Source organism: Anomaloglossus baeobatrachus, chromosome 7 (assembly GCF_048569485.1).
Source record: "Anomaloglossus baeobatrachus isolate aAnoBae1 chromosome 7, aAnoBae1.hap1, whole genome shotgun sequence".
NCBI classification, from domain to species: Eukaryota; Metazoa; Chordata; class Amphibia; order Anura; family Aromobatidae; genus Anomaloglossus; species Anomaloglossus baeobatrachus.
In genome coordinates, this window is record NC_134359.1 from 105,178,228 (window position 1) to 105,190,973 (window position 12,746).

The 12,746-nt window shown below is 46.5% G+C and overlaps 1 long non-coding RNA gene across 3 annotated transcripts in view; it reads right to left on the minus strand.

The window, feature by feature from the left end:
• Window positions 1-12,746, minus strand: part of LOC142245146 (uncharacterized) — a 166,030-nt gene that overhangs the window by 23,243 nt on the left and 130,041 nt on the right. For all 3 annotated transcript variants that reach the window (XR_012724735.1, XR_012724733.1, XR_012724734.1), the window contains 2 exons: window positions 12,346-12,460; window positions 11,194-11,347 (listed from right to left, as the gene is read on the minus strand). This is a non-coding gene — a long non-coding RNA (uncharacterized LOC142245146). The remainder of the gene's footprint in view (window positions 1-11,193; window positions 11,348-12,345; window positions 12,461-12,746) is intronic.

Genomic DNA, 12,746 nt, shown 5'->3' on the forward strand with positions numbered 1-12,746 from the left:
AGAAGACGCTGTGCTGATAGAGCAGTCGCTACCCGCATGCCTGTCTGTGAAGAAGCAGATGTATGTGCTCTCGCTGAAGCCTGCAAGATGGCAGCCAGCATCTACTCTGTGGAGGACAAGAGACTTGATCACTGCCAATGGAACTGTACGCCGCCATGAGGCCATAGAAGAACGGATGGAAGCTTTGCTATTGCCAGACAGAGTCGCGGTGAGCAGGGTTGAGGCCTACATTGGAGGAGTCAAGGGAAGCAGTAAGAAGTGCCCTCACTGACAGAACATCCAAAGAAGTCCCAAGACCACTTACGAGAGAAACAGTCAGTCAATCTGTGCTTTTTGAATGACACAGATGTGAAGAAGAAAGGAAGGATGGAAAGTCTTGAGAAAACGTTGTCCTGACCCTACAAGAGCAAGTCCCAGAAGAAGAAGAGGACTGAGATAGGGTGCAGCTGTGGGCTCCCGGAGACCATAGAAAGTGGCTAGTGACCTGCTTTCACTGCCAGCCAAAGAGATATGGCAGGCCTTAGACACAGAACTGACTCTACACACCCCATACCAGCCACAGAATAGAGGGAAGGTTGGGAGGATGGGGCAGTGTAGAAGGCAAGGGCATGAGAGTCTTCGCTTGCATTGTTCAGTGTCAGACACACCCCAGCAGGGATCACTAGGTTGAGACCCTATGAAATCCTGTTTAGAAGTACCCCCAGATACTTCAACTAAGCTTGTTGTTTGTTTAAACATGTGCCTAATACACGTTTTTGAGTTTTCTCCTCCAGATCCAACCAGATCTAGATTTCTCTCTCTTTTCTTTTTCTCTCTCCTCTTTTCCTCTCTCTTTTCCTCTCTCTTTTCTCTTTTCCTCTCTCTCTCTCCCTCTCTTCTCAATCTTTCTCTCTCTCTTTCTCTCTCTTCTCTCACTCTTTTTCTTTCGGACGAAGATCCATGCATTCCACTACAAAGAGATGTCGGACCTGCCTGAGACCAGGAGATGGCTGTCTTCCCTCTTCTACCCGATACTTTGTGCCAGGATGATGATATCTAAGCATGTGGACTGGAAGACGACTCTACATCCCACCTTTGATGTCCCACCATTACCGCCTGAGGACTGAGGAGCATGAGACTCTGAGTGAACCCAACCCTGATAAATATTAGCCAATTAAAGGACTACTGCCACGTTCCCCCTTCCTGAATAACGTGGGCCAGCGGAACATAGCCATGAGGACAGTCTAGAGAATACGATCAGGATCTGGCTTCCTATGCATAGTCTGTTGGGTGGGAAGATTCATCCACAAGGGATGGGTTATCTCGTATGTGAGTGAGGTAACCATCGGCATTAGGACAGATCGATAGACCTGGAAAAGCAAGGAAAGACTTTTTGGCTATCTCCAAAGGGGGGACTGTTAGGGATGCGATTATGAGTATATAAGTATATAAGAATTATCATTGGAGATATCCATAAAGAACAAGATTTAAGATGCTGTTTCAGACTGTGTACCCCACCTAGTTCTGTATTTGGACATCAAACTCAGACAGTCTGGGCTATTCTTGTGACCAGTGAATCATGCTGACATTGCTTAATATAAATGAGGAACCAAGCACATTACAGTAAATTGTATATCACAGAATAAGCTGTTCTACTTTATCCAATAGGAGACGTGTTACGTATTCTTGGCACCTAGCCAATAAGGTTATATATATTTGTACAACTTCCGGAAATAAATCAGTCTTGCTTTCTATTCATATCTGAGCACGTCTCTGGTGTGTGTGAAAGATTGTGGTTATGCATGCTACCACGAGTGACTCATAATTTGGACTGCAGACAGTTTAAGAGGGATGCATGATTAGATTGCATCAACCTAAATTACGGCCTTATCACAGCTACATGTGCACAGAGCAGGAGCCGGCACTGACAGTGAGAGCGGAGGAGGCTGGTAACGAAGGTAAATATCGGGTAACCAAGGACAGGGCTTCTTGGTTACCCGATGTTTACTGTGGTTACCAGCCTCCGCAGAAGCCGGCTCCTGCTGCCTGCACATTTAGTTGTTGCTGTCTCGCTGTCACACACAGCGATCTGTGCTTCACAGCGGGACAGCAACAACTAAAAAATGGCCCAGGACATTCAGCAACAACCAACGACCTCACAGCAGGGGCCAGGTTGTTGCTGGATGTCACACACAGCGACATCACTAGCAACGTCACAAAAGTTGTTCGTTAGCAGCGATGTTGCTAGCGATGTTGCTTAGTGTGACGGGGCCTTTACTTATAATGAACTCAAAGATTATGGGATGTGTAAATAAATGACCAGCTGCACTGCCGAGTGGGGGGATTTCTGGGAAAACGTAACAATCTCATCCCACCAAGAGATATTCAACTCATATTGTCAAATGATTTTCTGACTTCTTACCTTAACGCATCACTCGAGTAGGCTGGAGTGGTGCTTTTAATCTAAGGTCCCTGACCCTGGTCTTATACTCACCCTTCTACATTTTCACGTTTTATTGGCGCCACTCTGATCGGTCTCAAGCAGTTTGTGACCTGCCAGATCGCTACAGGGTTTCATGGAGCACCAGAGGTCACTCATCGATATAAGGGTATGTGCGCACTAGGCGTTTTTTTCACGCTGCGTTTTTATGTGCGTTTTTGTCTCAAAAAACGCACCCACGGCTAAAAAGCGCGACAAAAATGCATGCATTTTTGCCGCAATTTGGTGCGTTTTTTGCTGTGTTTTTGCTCACTGCGTTTTTAATCAGTGCACAATGCCATTAAAGATTGTTGATGAAAAAAAAAAAAAAAAAGGTCTGATGTCATTTCCTTCTTCAAAATGTTCATTACATGCAGGAGAGCAGACAGACAGCTGCAGAACTAGTGTATGCAGGAGAGCAGACAGCAGCTGGAGAACTACAAGGCTCAGCATCCTCCATTCACTAGTGTATGCAGGAGAGCAGACAGCAGCTGCAGAACTACAAGGCTCAGCATCCTCCATTCACTAGTGTATGCAGGAGAGCAGACAGCAGCTGCAGAACTACAAGGCTCAGCATCCTCCATCCAGGACTGTATGCAGTTTTTTGCCCAAAAAGAAAAAAAAATGACATGGGCTTCGCCATATTTTTGTATGCTAGCCGGGTACAGCAGGCAGGTACGGGCTGCCCCCAACCCCCAGCTGCCTATTTGTACCCGGCTGGGAACCAAAACTATAGAGAAGCCCTTTTTTTTTAATTATTTCATGAATTTCATGAAATAATTAAAAAAAAAATGACGTAAGCTTCGCCTAATTTTTGAGTCCAGCCGGGTACAACTAGGTAGCTGGGGATTAGAATCCACAGTGCAGGGTGTCCAAGCTTTCTGGGCACCCCCACTGCGAATTGCAGTCCGCAGCCACCCCAGAAAATGGCGCTTTCATAGAAGCACCATCTTCTGGCGCTGTATCCAACTCTTCCAGCTGCCCTGATGCCGGGTGGCTAGCTGGGTAATAATGGAGTTAGGGCTAGCTGTATATTATCAGCTAGCCCTAAGCCCGAAATTCATGGTGTCACGCCAATATTAGACATGGCCACCATGAATTTCTAGTAATGATAAAAAAAAACACAACACACAGAAAAATATTTTTATTAGAAATAAAAACACAACACAATTAGTGACTCCATCTTTATTGAAATAAAGAACCCCCCTCCGCAGTAATCCTGGGTCAAGGGTCCCGCGCCGTCCAATCCGGATCCAATATCATCTGATCGGTTTGCTGGAAGGCAAAGCGATCAGATGATGTGTCAGGTTCTAGAGCTGAAGCACATCACACATCAGCTGATTGTATAAAAGCCGATTATACAATCAGCTGATGCATCAGTAGAAAAAAAAAAATAATACTCACTTATGTGCTGTGCTGATTACCGGCAGCTCCTGCAGCGATCGATTGGACAGGAGTCTGATCCTGTCCGATCGCTGCAGGAGCTGCCGGTAATCAGCTGATGAAGTCCCCTGACGGCAGGATCAGCTGATAGCCGGCCGGGAGCGAAAAAGCCGGCGAGACTACGATCAGCTGATGTGTCAGGTGACTGCATCAGGTGATCCACCGCCAGGTCCTGCAAGCAAGGTCCTGCCCCGGGGAGACTGCACACAGCCAGAGCGGCGGTACCGAGACAGGGGCTGGGAGCGAGCATGGCACCGGGACCCTGCAGACAGGTGAGTATATATGACTTTTTTTTTTTTCTACTGTTCACTTTTGTTTTCGCCGCTGCCTCCACCTCCCGCCCAGACATGGCGCCGCACGGAGCTGACATGGCACCGGACGGGAGGTGGAAGCAGCGGTGACGGTACCGGGAGGATTCATGCTTCTGTGTTTACCAACAGAAGGAATCCTCTTCCTTTACACGTCACTTTACTGCCCACCCCTTGCGTTTATAGCTGCGTTTTTAGTCATAGAAACGCGGCTATATGCGTTTTTCATTGCGTTGTTGAACATCTCATTGAACTCAATGGGTGAAAAACGCAATGAAAAACGCAGAAATAATTGACATGCTGCATTTTTGTGGTCACCACAAAAACGCAGCTACAAAAAAACGCTGTGTGGACAGCACTTATGAAAACCCATAGACATTGCTGGGGAAGCAATGTCACTGCGTTTTCAGCACAAAAACGCGGTAAAAAACGCCGCTAAAAGCGCGGCAAAAACGCCTAGTGCGCACAGGGCCTAAGTCATGAGAGCGTTATTCTAGCCTCGTTCTGGCTCTCATAGAGTTGCATTGAGACCTTGTGAAGAAACTTCTGACTTCCGGCAGGTCAGAAGTTGTGGTCACAAGATGGCACCACAAGACCAGAGCGATGCAGAAAAAGGGTGAAGATACCGGAAAGTGAGTATAAGACCGGCAGCAGAGAACTTAGATTAAAAGCACCACTCCAGTGCTGAAATAAAAATGCTGGATTGATGCTTTAGCTGTTCTTGCTTAACTTGAAGATGTTTTATCACAAAGTCTTGCTTCACTAAATGTTCCCTCATCCACTCCTCTAGCTTAATTTTTCATCCGTTAACTTTATACTCATCCACATCGTGAGTTGATGTTATAGTCCCCGTCTTTCTCACAACTGCTTGCAAGTCTCTGTACTCACACCCCTCCTTCTGCACTCTCTCTGCTTGCTTCAGTGTTTCATTCAGCAGTTCTATTTTCTCCCCATACGCTACATTTCCCTGGGTAAACAACTTTGTTTCAAGCACATGATGCTCATTCAAACTCACCTTTTACTTTATTATTCTTTTGCATAGGTGCAGCATCCAAAACACGACACAGTTACATAGGTAGAACAAAGACCTAGGTCCATATAGTTCAACCTTCCTCCACCAATTCTACATTTTGTCATTAAGTCATTTATAACCAACAATATCGTGTGTACTGAGGAAATTATCCAGCCCCTTTTAAAAGCTGTTGTAGTGTCAGCCATTACTATCTCTTCTGGTATTGCATTCCACAGTCTGACTGCTCTAACTGTAAAGAACCCTTTCCTATTTAGCTTCTGTAATCGCTTTTCTTCCACTCGCAGTGAGTGCCCCCTGGTCTTTAGTGTTGTCTTTGGAAGGAATAACTCATGTGCCAGTCCTTTATATTGACCACACATGTAATTATTAGTGATGAGCGAGTACCAAAAAGCTCGGGTGCTCGAGGCTCGGGCCGAGCATCCCAAGATACTCGTGTACTCGGCCCGAGCACCGAGCCCAATGTTATCCTATGGGAGACCCGAGTATTTTTCTGAAATGACCCCCGGCAGCATGTAGAAACCCTAAAAATGTCACAAAAGTCTCAGAAGAGTGCTCAAATGACATGGCAACAGCATGGGGAAGACCCCTTGAAGCATTTATCACTCAAAACTCACAGCTGTGAACAATTTTGTCCGAGTTTTACGCCATTTTTACGGACTCACCAGAAAACCTTCCAAAATGACACCAAAATGAATTTTCATGGCGGAAATGTTAAGGCCACATACCCAATAGTAAGATAGAGCTGGTGTATGTTACTTTTTGAGATTATTACATGAAAGATTTTACGTAAAAACATTGTGTGGCAATCCGATGTCCAAAACGCACGTTTTGTGCTTTTTACTAGCGATGTCGGTCATTTTTTTTTTCATTCTATCTCCCGTCGGTCGGTCTCGCTCTGTCTGTCTCTCTCTGTCTTGTCTGTCCCCCTTTCACAGTCTGTCGGTCATTCTCCCCCCTCTCTCATACTTACCGTTCCCCGATCACTGCCGCGGCGCTGCACAGCTGTTCACTAAACTCCGGCGGCTTTTCCTCTTTTGAAAAAGCCGGCTGCTCATTAAACAATCTCGTATTCCCTGCTTTCCTGCTTTTCGGCGCCTATGATTGGTTGCAGTGAGACACGCCCCCACGCTGAGTGACAGGTGTCTCACTGCACCCAATCACAGCAGCCGGTGGGCGTGTCTATACTGTGCAGTGAAATAAATAATTAAATAATTTTAAAAAACGGCGTGCGGTCCCCCCAATTTTAATACCAGCCAGATAAAGCCATACGGCTGAAGGCTGGTATTCTCAGGATGGGGAGCTCCACGTTATGGGGAGCCCCCCAGCCTAACAATATCAGTCAGCAGCCGCCCAGAATTGCCGCATACATTAGATGCGACAGTTCTGGGACAGTACCCGGCTCTTCCTGATTTACCCTAGTCTGTTGGCAAATCGGGGTAATAAGGAGTTAATGGCAGCCCATAGCTGCCAATAAGTCCTAGATTAATCATGTCAGGCGTCTCCCCGAGATTCCTTCCATGATTAAATTACAGTTAAAAAACACACACACCCAAAAAATCCTTTATTAGAAATAAAAAACACTAACAAAGTCCCTCATCACCAATTTATTAACCCCGACAAACCCTCCATGTCCGGCGTAATCCACAGTCCTCCAGCGTCGCATCCAGCTGTGCTGCATGAAGGTGACAGGAGCTGCAGAATACACCGCCGCTCCTGTCAGCTTCACACAGCAACTGAAGACAGCCGCGCGATCAGCTGAGCTGTCACTGAGGTTACCTGGATCCAGCGGTGGATGCAGCGGTGGCCGTGGGTAACCTCAGTGACAGCTCAGCTGATCGCGCTACTCACCGCCGCACCGGTCAGCTCCACGCAGCAACTGAGGTGAGTATCGCGATCAGCTGAGCTGTCACTGAGGTTACCTGGATCCAGCGGTGGATGCAGCGGTGGCCGCGGGTAACCTCAGTGACAGCTCAGCTGATCGCGCTACTCACCGCCGCACCGGTCAGCTCCACGCAGCAACTGAGGTGAGTATCGCGATCAGCTGAGCTGTCACTGAGGTTACCTGGATCCAGCGGTGGATGCAGCGGTGGCCGCGGGTAACCTCAGTGACAGCTCAGCTGATCGCGCTACTCACCGCCGCTCCGGTCAGCTCCACGCAGCAACTGAGGTGAGTATAGCGATCAGCTGAGCTGTCACTGAGGTTAATCGCGGCCACTGCTGGATCCAGCGGTGGCCGTGAGTTACCTGACTGACAGCAGCTGATCGCGCTACTCACCTCAGTTGCTGTGTGAAGCTGACCGTAGCGGCGGTGTATTCTGCAGCTCTTGTCATCTGCATGCAGCAGAGCTGGACGCGACGCTGGAGGTCCGTTGATTACGCCGGACATGGAGGGCTTTGTCGGGGTTAATAAATTGGTGATGAGGGACTTTGTTATTTTTTTTATTTCTAATAAAGGATTTTTCAGGTGTGTGTGTTTTTTAACTGTAATTTACAGATTAAGCATGGAAGGTTTCTCGGGGAGACGCCTGACATGATTAATCTAGGACTTATTGGCAGCTATGGGCTGCCATTAACTCCTTATTACCCCGATTTGCCAATGCACTAGGGTAAATCGGGAAGATCCGGGTACTGTCCCAGAACTGTCGCATCTAATGTATGCGGCAATTCTGGGCGGCTGCTGACTGATATTGTTAGGCTGGGGGGCTCCCCATAACGTGGGGCTCCCCATCCTGAGAATACCAGCCTTCAGCTGTATGGCTTTATCTGGCTGGTATTAAAATTGGGGGGACCGCACGCCGTTTTTTTAAAAGTATTTATTTATTTTACTGCACAGTATAGACACGCCCACCGGCTGCTCTGATTGGGTGCAGTGAGACACCTGTCACTCAGCGTGGGGGCGTGTCTCACTGCAACCAATCATAGGCGCCTGTGGGCGGGGAAAGCAGGGAATATGAGATGGCTGTGTGCAGAGCACAGCGCACCCGCCGGTATAAAGGCTCGGTCACGCTGTGCGGGCCGGCCAATCACTGCAATTCCACAACTAACAGGGCTGTGGCATTGCAGTGGTCTGCTAGCCAATCCCTGCATGAGGGCTGGCTCTCAAAAGAGCACCAACATGCAGGGATGAAGACCACGAGTAGAGCACGAGTATCGCGAAATTACTCGGTACCCGCCGAGTAGCCCGAGTACAGTGATTCTCGTGCGAGTACCAAGTAGTGACAAGCATACTCACTAGTAATTATCTATATAAATGAGATTGTTGGGGGAGACCTCAGGGTCTCTCAGGGTCTCAGAGGAGGATTCCAAATCTGAACTGCGCAGATGTATACTAAACAGGAAAAATGACCACACAGAGACGTGTCTCTATCCGGGAGAAGCTCAATGCTCTTCTGACCCTTGTATTCAAAACATAGCATATATATATACAGCTTACTCAATACATCCACATTATCTATTAACCAACCACCTAGCTTGGGCATAGTTCATTCCTTGTTTGAACAGTCTTAGCAACATTCGTTAGCAAAACATTCAAGTGTGTCTAGACATAGACAAGAGTCTATGAATAGAACAATGTCAGTTACTTATTTGAAACTACAGATGAGCATCTCTTCTATTCATGAATGTCAGTTACTTATTTGAAACTACAGATAAGCATCTCTTCTATTCAAGAATGTTAGTTACCTATTCATGAACTAAAACGTATTCTACTTAGCCCTAAGAATAATTTGGTTTTGTTATACATTCCGTTAATATTTCAATTAGGTATATGTGGAGAAGCAATGCATAAAACATTCAAAGGACAGATCATCTTATTATTATACTGGACAAACAATTCATAGCCTAGGCCTTCACACGATCTCCTCGGAGACGTCTTTTTTCTAAGCTAAACAGATCTAATTTTTTCAACCTCTCATCATATGGGAGGCCTTCCATTCCTTGTAGTAGTCTAGTTGCCCGCCCTTGAACTGACTCTAACTTCTTAATATCCTTTTTAAAATGCAGAGCCCAAAACTGGATCCCATATTCTAGATGTGGCCTTACAAGTGACTTATAGAGGGGTAACAATACGTTGGGATCACGGGATCTAATTTCTCTTTTTATTCACCCTAAAATCTTATTTGCTTTTCCAGCTGCTGCTCAGCTTACTTGTAATTAGAATACCCAAGTCTTTTTTCCTTCACAGCATTGATTCTACAGGTATTTTTATAATTTGATGAAACAGATTTTTGCGGATGCAGTGATACCAGATATGTTTATTCTGTATAGTTGTATATTTAATTGGCGAAAAAGTGGAGTGATTCAAATTTTTAGGTTTATATAAGTTTTTGAAGATCATTAACTTTTTTTTGTCACTTTTGATTTTTTTTTTACTTGTTTCTTAAAGATACTTGTGTACCGCCCCGTGCTCGGCAGCCGAGCCGCTCGGATCCGGACCTTCAGTTGGTGGCTCGAGGGTCTCGCGGTCACCTCAACTAAAAGGGGGATTGTGGTTTGGGGACGTAGATGTACGGCTGGAGCCGTGTTAAGTTCGTGACGCCACCCACGGGATGTGGTGAAGGTGGACATCACCGCTGCAGTTATGGTGCACCCGGGGGAGATGTTCGGCAGCAAGTTGTTAACCCCTCTGTGGGCAGGGATGGTGGCCCTGGGACCCGTTGGGGGTGTTTAGCGGTGCAGGGAGATGGGCGACCGGAGGGTGCTGTTGTACTCACAATAAGTAAACACACGAGTCTCTGGTAAACCAAGGTGATGGTGGTCAGTGCCCGCAGCCGGCTGCAGTCTGGTCCCCCACCCGACTCGTGGTCTCGGTCTTTCTCCCGCACCTGTGTTGGATGGTGGACTGCCTGTGCTTGCAACTTCAGGAGTCCGCTCCCGGCTTGTTGCCTAAGGAGCCCTTTGCCCACAGGCGCTGGCCCGTGGGATCTCTGAGCCGTGGCGGTGCCTGCTTATCCCCCTCGTTGGGCTGTTGCCTCAGTCGGAACTTTGGGAGGGACAGGACCTCTAGTCCTGGCCGCAATCTGTTCATTAGCTAGCCCCCAGTAGCTTCTGGACCTAACTTCAGGGTCTGAGTACCCCCCCTTTGTGCTCTGGTTTCCGTGTCAGCTCCCCGGGTCGGTACCGGCGGGCTTCAACCCTGTTCCGGTCCACCTCGGTTCCACCGAGCCGTCTTCCCGGCTCCTGTAGACGGAGATCGCCGTCTGCCTCCTAGCCAAAACTACTAGGGCTCCTACCCTGGCATCTGCTCAAATTGGTTTCTCTCCTCTGCTGGAGCTGCACACAGCTTCAGCCCACACACCTCTCTAACTTGAACTCTGAAACTCAACTCTGTTTACTATCCCGCCCCAGGCTATCTGAACTCCTCGGTGGGCGTCTTCCAACCGCCTGGTTCCGCCCCCTGGTGTGTCCATCAAGCCCTGAGGGGGGTGACTAAGGTTTAAATGGTTGGCTGTGCGTTACCTATGAGGGACAGGTGTAATGCAGGGCCCTATTTCTGACTACTTGGCCCGGCCAGGGCGTTACACTCGCATTTGTCATCTTTTGAGTAATACACTTGAATACAAAAGTATTCTCATATATTCAGACAATTAAGATCTGCTATGTATCCCAGCCTATGGCTGGTCTTCTTAGGAGTACCGACACAGCAGACACGTGGACATTCAGCAAGCCCCCTTCTGAGACACGTTGCCATGTATTCTTAGCCTAAAATTCCCAAATTGCAACTTTTCTGCATATAAAAAAATGATTGCAACATACATTTTCTTTGTTCCATGAATTTTATATGGCAGCATGGACTTTTTTAGAGTATGTATGCACAAAACTCATGTTAAATGTTATATGTTGCACACAGCAATTATTCAGATTTTAGCTTTTTTCTACATTTAAATAAAAATAAGTTATAGTTATATAAAATGCAAATAAAGTAATAAAATAATATAAATACAAACACTTACATAATCTTGTGTTTTTATCTGGAAGATTCAGACTGCTGGGCTTACTGTTGCTGATAAGACTACTTGCAGATTGTGACTTAACCTTCTTCAGAGACATACTGGGGACTTGTTCAGGAGAACTGATGTTCTAATCTTCATAGTCACACACCCACTGCTGGAAAGCAAAAAGAAAAAGTATAAAAATATTACAAAAAAAATACATTTTCCAACATAGTACAGTCTGTCTCAGAGTATGAAGGGCATTGTTCTTTATGCAAAAGAAGTTTAAATAGGAGTTTGTCATAGGCAAAGGTCAGGTTTTAATACAATTTAAGGAAAAAAGTATTAGGACACACCTCTTAAAGGCAACATGTCACCAGGTTTTTCCAATATAAATGAAAGCCACCACCTTTAATTGGTCTATTACCAAAATTCATCAATCTGTATATAAGTCCCCAACTCCCACTCTAGACTTAAAAAAAAAAAAAGTATTTTTTGGGATATAAAGTGCTATATGTTAATCAGCACGATCTGGATAGGCGTCAATAGACGCCTCCTCTAGAGGCAGACTAGCCATACTCTTGCCTTGAGTGATGTGGATGAAGCATCATGCCTCGACAGTAGAGCCTTGTGAATCTTTCGCTTGCACAGCCAAAATGCAGTTGCACTTTGCTCTTTGCTCTGCCCTACTAAGGCCAGCGCAAAGTCCTCTAATGTGCCAGAGGTGAAGTTGGCACCAGCACAGGCACATTACAGAACTTTGCTCCCACTTAGTAAGTGTAAGGAATCAGCTTTGGTAGGCAATGGCAGGGATGCAGTAAAGAGGCATACACAGGTTTTCAGTCCAAAAAAGGGTCAGTGTTTTATTCACACTCGACAACACAAACATAAATGTGGATGAGCATTCAAATAGGAGTAGAGAAGGGGTTAATGCCGCGCATAAGCCAAAATGAAAGTGTAGAGATGTTGATGAATAAATATCTTTTTTTATTTCATCAGTCTACGCGTTTCAAGGTCGAAACCTCTTCTTCAGGACCAGGACATCAACAAATCTTGATGTCTTGGTCCTGAGGAAGAGGTTTCGACCTTGAAATGCGTAGACCGATGAAATAAAAAAAGATATTTATTCATCAAAATCCTGCTGTCAGAAATTTACAGCTAAATTTAACTTACCAATACTCTTGTTGTCCCACCCCAGGGCTATGGGGGTACTCTGTCCCGGGCCCAGTGTTTCAGGGGAGATGTCACGGTTACTGTCCGATGCCCGGTTCCGTAACCCTGTGGGTCGCTTAAAGGGGAGAGTATTGAAAGGGAGAAAAAAAAAAATGAAAATATAATTCACGTGACGCCACTTGCGGGTTGCGGCTATGTGAAGGAAGCCGCCACTGCAGAGTATCCCACTACTGGGGCTGGTGGTATTTGGCAGCTTAGGTGTTGTGGCCCTCTGCAAGTAGGGCTGAGCCCCAGGGGATAGCAGATGGAACAGGTACGGGAAGAATTCAGTCAACATCACTGTTCCGGTTTAACTTGTCTTTACTCACGGGTGTTGGTGAGCAGCAGCCCGACTGGTACTG